This window comes from Stylophora pistillata, chromosome 1, assembly GCF_964205215.1.
Source record: "Stylophora pistillata chromosome 1, jaStyPist1.2, whole genome shotgun sequence".
NCBI classification, from domain to species: domain Eukaryota; kingdom Metazoa; phylum Cnidaria; class Anthozoa; order Scleractinia; family Pocilloporidae; genus Stylophora; species Stylophora pistillata.
The window spans coordinates 47,094,113-47,101,696 of NC_142519.1; the positions used below are offsets into that span (position 1 = coordinate 47,094,113).

Below are 7,584 nucleotides of genomic sequence, written 5' to 3' on the forward strand. Positions count from 1 at the left end.
CAGTCATTAGCATCCTTAGAACGCGATGCTTTCAATTTAAGAATATCTCTGTCATGCATTCATTTCTTTAAGTAAGGTGTAATCCAAGGTGACTTTGAGGCACGTGCCCGTTTTACATGAAGTGGGGCATGCTTGTTTACACATTCCAGGAATAGCTGTTTCCATACAGCCCACATTAAATTAGGATCAGAATAGCTTTTGATGCTACTCCAATCCTGTTGACCTATATCGTTACGAAAGTGATCAGAGTTAAAATTCTTAAATTTCCTATATCTCAAGGTAGTATGCTTATTCGTTGTCAATTCAATGGAAACTTTACGAAAAACGTAAACTAAACTGTGATCGCAGCGATGACGAGGAGCAAAACTACTCCAATATGAGATGGACATCTACTATACAACCCCTAGAAGGCATAAATTTTCACGAAGAGGTTGGTATGAGGGTAGAAATGGACAATGACAGTAATTGTTTAGATTACTTCCAACTTCTGTTTACTCACGATGTTTATCAGCTGATTATTCACAAGACCAAACGGTTTGAGCGTCAAAAACGGCAGCTTGAGGACAATTCCCTGGGTGATCTCCACGATTTTACCCTTCCGGAGCTGAAGGCTTGGCTTGGGCTCACATTGGCAATGGGTCTTGTCAAAAAAAGCAATTTGAAAGCTTACTAGTCAACTGATTTGGTCACCAAAACTCCACTGTTTTCTAGCACCATGTCAAGAGACCGCTACCTTCACATTCTGAGATATCTCCCACTTTGTAAATAATTGCAATGCCCCAGACCAGACAGATCCCAACAGGGATAAACTGTGGAAAATTAGACCATTTTTAGATGCTCTTGTGCCTAGATTTACAGCTGTATATGCGCCTTCTCAGAATTTATCTGTTGATGAGACTGATCAAATTCAAGGGCCGTGTTCACTTCAGACAATTTTTGCCTTTGAAGAGAAGCAGATTTGGGATCAAAGGTTTTGTTATAGCAGATTCAGCATCTGGCTATGTACTTGGTACTTCTACTTACACTGAAAAAGAGGGTCCAGCAGCAAGCAAGGATTTGGCTAAGCAAGTTGTTCTAAAGCTAACAGAGCCTTATTTCAACAAAGGTTACAAATAGTTTGTTGACAACTGGTATACCAGTGTACCTCTCTTTCTAGAACTGGAAAAAAGGGGAATTAGAGCCTGTGGAACAGTGAGGGGAAATAGAAAGTACCTACCTCAGGACATTGTTGACCAGCAATGCGAGCAGGTCAACAGCCTTGTCAGGGGAGAATCACTTTTCCGTCAAAGTGGCAACCTCATCTGTGTGACATGGAAGGACCGAAAGCTGGTACATTTACTCTCAACTCTCCCTGAGGGTTTGGGAATTGGACAGATAGAGAGAAGGGTGAGAACACGAGGACAATGGCAAAGGCAGAACATTGCACAGCCACAGTTGATTAAACTGTACAACTCCCATATGGGAGGAGTTGATTTGGGTGATCAACGCATAGCAACTTGCTGCAGGCTTATGAAAGGAAATATTTGGTATTACAAAATTTTCTTTCATATGCTTGAAGTTGCTGTGTTGAATGCCCACATCATGTATAGAAGAGCTGGCCATCCTAGAGTCACCATTGTCAAATTCAAAGAGAATCTTGTGCGGGAACTGATAGGAGAAAATTCTTTTCGATGGAACAACTTTTCTGGAGGCAATGTAGCAGTACAGGATGTCCGCTTTGACCGCCAGCAGTTTCACCATCTTGTGGGTAACTGATACTCACAGAAACTGTAAAATACATATTCAACGAGTGGAAACAGTCTATGAGTGCTCAGTTTGCCAAGTGCGTATGTGTCCAGCACCTTGCTTTGAGCGCTACCACACACTGCAGAGTTATCTTTTTGATGACCCCAGTAGAAATGGTCCCAAGAGACTCAAAGACAGTCATGGCAGACCAAGAAATGGTCCAGGCAGACCACTTCAAAGGAGATCAAGATGATTTTATGTTTCCTTTGATCAAAACATTAATTTACTTATCGAGGTTTGAGGTTGATTCAAGTGAACACTAAAATGATTTTGAGACTACTGACTGACATCAAGTTTGCAACTAAATATGGTTAAGAGAAGAACAGTAGTGTTTTATTTTGTGCTAGGAAAAGTGTTCTGTGTATATAGAATTTGATATTGTGTACAGTTATTGTGTTGACAAAATTTTCACTTCAGTTCTGTTCTCTAATTTGAGGACGGTTGGGGAAAAAATCTGTTTTATTACCTTTCTGGATTTTTCATATTTTTTCTGTAAGACACATGTATTAGTTCATTGCACCAAATGAAAGTACAAAATCTCCTCTTTCTAAAAATGTTAGTTTTATTGTTTTCTGCCATATTAAAAAAAATTGGTGGCCTAATTAGTAATGTCATGTCACCAATTGAGTCAAAAAACCCCCACCCCCTCAGTCCCCTAGGGGTTAACACAGGGTTCTTGAAGTATGGCTCCTCTTTCAGCTTTGTCATATAGGTTGCTATTTCGCAGCACCCTAGCATCGTGAGCACTGCCAGGGAAACCACAAACTGCATCTATAAATTTGCCTTTACTGTCAACAACTCCTTGAACAATCATAACATGTTAATAAAGACTGAAGTAATTGATAGCATTTTCCTTTGGTGCTACGACTTGTGTGAGTACCATCGATTGCACCCGCAACATTTACCAATTCTGATTGGGTGTTGTCCCAAAATGTTTGAATAAGGGCAGCAGTTTCTGCGGCTGTTCTTAGGAACTTAATGTACTGACTTCTTGCATCAGATGAGGCATTAACAACATCCTGCACGGCTTCAACCACATTGCTTTTCCCACAATCATCGCTGGGCCAATATATACGTACGAGTTCCCACGTAATTGTCTTTTAAAGTCCTATCGCCAGCACTTTTTCTGGCGTGATACAATCATGCCTAGGCTTGTCTCGTAAGAGTGCCTGGAAGGTTGGTCTTCTCACATGAAGCTGTTGTTCAAAGTAATCATCTGGTAAAGAAGGATCGTAGAAATGAACTTCAAACCACGAGTTTATAGGACGAAGTAAACGCCAAAGCCTTCTGCGAATCCTTCGTTAAGTCTTCCGAGGACTCTCCTGTAAAATGCTAAGGCGATCAATCTCCTCCATCGAATGTTTTGAAGTGTATAAGCAATCATTTGAAGCTGGAAATTTATGAAATTGAAATAGGCCTACATAAAAGCAGCAAGTACAAGAGGTAAGTGCAGCATGCTCGCTGTAATTCACTTGAATTGTAAACACATGAAGTAACTTCCTTCCCACTGATGTCTCAGTTATACGTCTATTGCGCGCGACCGACCTGCGGTCATAGCCAATTGGATTAATTTTTGTGTCCTGGATGAGGCGTGCCCTGCTATGGTCGTACCATGTGATCAAATGCCTTTCAACGCGACCCACGCCGTTGTCATTTTCAAGTCATAAATTTTGGTGAACACTAGCTTCAAGCAACCAGAAGGGGCATCTATGAACCAGTCATGTTTATAACTCATCGTAGTAACCAGACACGATCAGGAATTTAATTGCCACCATAATGTATTAGTGACTTGGACTACTCTAGCATAACCTTGTACGTGATCATGTTTTAAAAGGACTACAAATATTTTGCTCAAAGGAAGATTTGGATGTTAGTCATGGCATTTTAACTATGCAAAATCGAAAAAATTCTCAAAACCTCTCTTTTAAGAGCCACACATGAATTTATTCCAATTGTAGCATTTTCGTTCCTTACCAAAATAACAAAAGGTGTCAGAATTCACAATTTAAGGGAGCATTCTGGTCAAAAAATCCAAAAATTCCCAAAAGAAATGTAAAAATTTTTTTATGCCCCTAAAGGTCACTTACGTTTATCTATTTTTAGGATATAATATTCTTTTACCCAACAAAGAACGTTTTTATCAAAAAAATCCACATAAATAAAGGTCTCTAGTATTTTGCGCTTCCGTTACCATGGCAACGAAAGCGAAGCCAATCAGAATTTCAGCTAAATTTACAATGGAAAAACAAAAAATCTTCTGAATTGAGTCTGTGGGATCCAGAAGTCCTAGATCCACGTCCCTGGGTCTAAATTTTCCGATTAGAGCCTGGCTACGGTCGAGCGGACGCTGAGCTGAGCGGACGCATATTTCTCGCTCTGTGTGATTTTATTCTATTAAGTTTCCCTAATTATGGCTGGTAAAGGAAACCAACTAAAAAAAGAAAATCAGCAGTTAAGGAATGAAATTGAAGATCTCAAGAAGCAACTGGATAAATTGACTGAGGAAATTGTCCTCATCAGAAAAAAATGCATTTTTCTCCACAAATAGGTATTTTAGATTGTGAGACAAACCGAAGAGTTAGTTTAGAGCAAAAAAGTTATATCAAATATCTAGGCGTTTTAATTGATCAAAATTTGTCATGGAAAAACCACGTTGACTCTGTTATCGTAAAAATAAGTAAAACAATAGGGATGATTGCAAAGCTGAGGTACTTCGTTCCCTCTACTATCCTTGTAAATATTTACAATTCATTAATTCTACCTTATATAACTTATGGACTCCTTGCCTGGGGCAATGCGTCAAATGCTTATTTAAACAAGATTTTAGTTCTTCAAAAGCGAGTTTTACGCTTAATCTATTTCACCGATCGAAGAGAGCATGCCATCCCTTTATTTGCCAAAGCAAAAATTCTGCCTGTTACGTTCCTATATTATGAAGCCGTAAGTAAACTTATGTTTGACGTGCACAACCAGAGGGCTCCCATTAATATTTTGAAACTATTTACTAAAACATCTCATATTCATACCTACAATACTCGATCATCCAAATCGCAGCTCTTTAGTACAAAGTACTCTAGACTTAACCTACAAAAAAAGGCTTTCTCGAGTGTTGGTGTCAAAATTTGGAATAAGATACCGAAAGAATTCAAAACGTTATCAAAACATTCCTTTAATAAACAAATTAAAACGTCTTTATTTCAGATACTAGATAATGAAGATTCTTATCTTGATGTTGAAAAGATCTCCTCTAAACTTAAGGACTGCATAATTAAAACAAATTGATCCGATTGCTTTCAGTACTAATGTATTTGCTTCTATACTTTATTGAACAACTATTGATGTATTTGCCAGCTATGCTTCTTTTTATAATTTAACAATATCTAATTATTTAGTTTTTAATTTTCTTTATATATTGTAAATAATGTTTGTTGATGATTGACCCGCCTCGAATAGCAAATTTGCTATCTGCGGGTCAACATAATCTAAATCATTTTGTAAGAAAAAGAAAAATAAAGTGTGTATAAAAATAAAGTGTGTGTATAAAGGCTACTCAGTTCAAAGAGTCAACTCGTGCTTATTCATAAAATCGCTTTGCGTCGCCATTGTTTATATTTCGTATACACCCAAAGTATCATTGTTATAGTGCCTAAATATGGTTCAAAACAGTCTACTATTCACAAGAATAAGTAAAGGAAGAAAAAAGGCTTCAGGGGAGTTCAAAAACAAACTGTTTTGAAGGCAAAAACGCGTGATCAGACTGCAACTGTTGCTGTCGCATTTGTTGGCGAAGAGGATGTTGTAAGTGAAAGAATTCCTCCGCCCAAAACTCCAGCTTCTTCGCGGAAACTAGGTGCCCAAGAACAAGAATCATCTGATTCCGAGAGTTATGAATTTGAGGAAAAAGTAAAGAGGCTATCAGCTTGTTTCTGTGGACAGTTTGTTGAAGTTTGTTCGTGGGATTCACTCACGTGGACCATGTGCTTCAGGTGTGTTATATGATATTTTTAATTTTTCTTTATTTGCGAGCACATTATGTTTGTCTGTGGCTATGCTATAGTGTCTTACATATAGTTATTTTATTTTAGGCAATGTTAAGCTCATAGAGAGAAGCACTGAGAGATTTGGTATCAGCAGCTCTTTGTTTGCTGAGTGCCATGAGTGTGGCATGGAGGAATTTAGGGCTACAGGAGAGCATGATGGTGATCAAGAGACTCCTAGTCCAGCTGTTATCGAACAAAAAAACACTGAATTGTTCAATTTGATGATAAAAGCATGAAACTTGGACACATTGCTAATGACCCTAAGACTAACATTTTGTGATATAGGGCCATCCCAAATAAACGTCTGGAAATGAGAACTACGCATGTCAAAAATTAGCCAACATGGAAACGAGGCTGAGGACGACAATGATATTTAAACGATATTGTTTGGAGCAATATGTCACAAAAGCTTCCAAACATGAACCACTAAGTCGTTGAATAAATTTTGATATTTATTTAATGCTGTCACGTGACTACCTTCCTTTATATTTGTCATAGTATTTGGGTGCCCTGTGGTGAAACGCTAGAATATATATGTTTCCAGTGTTTTAGGGAAGAACACAATGGGGTGTTGTCAAAAAATTAAAAAAAATTCTCCCAGCACAAAGTAGCATGCCACTGGAATCCCACTTAGGGGCTGGAAGGTTTTGCCTCGGCACTAGAGCCAAGGACTCGCACGGTTTTTAAGATGGCAGCCACCATCACTTACAGTGATTTCAGGTGAGAAACATTTATGATTTCTTGTCGTTGTTGTTGTTAACAACTTTACCGGGTGTGACTAGACCCGGAAGGGTAAGTGCGAACGGAACACAAGGTCCATGCGAGGCACCATCCCTCCCCCGATTCACCCTGGATAGACACTGCACAAAGATAGACCACAACACCGGGCACTGCGTGCCCTACTCTTTTCAAGGAGCGTGTGGGTTCTTTGACGTCCCACAAATTTAAATCACATATAAGGGGTTATGAGACCGGACTTCCATTTATCGTCCCTATCCGAGAAGACTAGAAAGTCTAACCGTTTGTAGAAATTATAACAAAGGCAGCAATTTCTACTCAGTTATTTAAAGACCCTGAGTGTTGGTCCAGCCGGATTTGAACTCTCGACCTCCCGCACCACAGTCCGGCGCTATACCAATTCAGCTAACCGGGACGTTAGCTCAATTGGTATAGAGCCGGTATTTCACGTAAAATGTTATTTTTTGCCTTTATTAATAAGAAATAGATTATTCAACCCAAAACAACAACAAGATGTTAGTGTAAAATACCCAGGCATTCAAGAAGCTAGGGATTTATGTCATCAGCTGTGAGTTGCCGCTAGATGAAAACGATGCATTCGAACAAACGCTACTCCACAACAAAGCCTCCTGGTACAAATCGTGTAGAGATCTGTATAATAATACCAACCAAAGGCGTGCAAAGAAACGAAAATTAGCTGAAGCTGCAGAAGAGGAAATAATAGATGAAACAGAAGAATAAATTCCCTCTGGCCCTGTGAAAGCTAGGAGATCTAGTGTAGAACGTTATAATCCCCTGAGGCAATGTTTTTTCTGTGACGAATACGATAGTCCTGGCATCTTCATTCTGCATTGACCCTAGATGTTGACAAAAGGGTCAGAGAGTGTGCCGCTGTTCTGAATGAGAGAAAACTTATTGCTAAACTGTCTGTTGGTGATTTAATTGCCATTGAGGCAAAGTACCATGCAAAGTGCTTGGTTGCCTTTTATAATAGGGCCAGACCTTTTAACAAACACAGCAT

At 39.0% G+C, this 7,584-nt stretch overlaps 1 protein-coding gene across 1 annotated transcript in view; it reads right to left on the minus strand.

Moving 5' to 3' along the window:
* LOC111340119 (uncharacterized) overlaps positions 1-4,462 on the minus strand; it is an 8,610-nt gene extending 4,148 nt beyond the window's left edge. Inside the window, exon 1 of the mRNA XM_022946907.2 lies at positions 1-4,462. This exon is cut by the window's left edge and continues 1,092 nt beyond it. The gene's annotated coding sequence lies outside the window, so the exon portion shown is untranslated.
* Between the last annotated feature and the right edge of the window lie 3,122 nt (positions 4,463-7,584).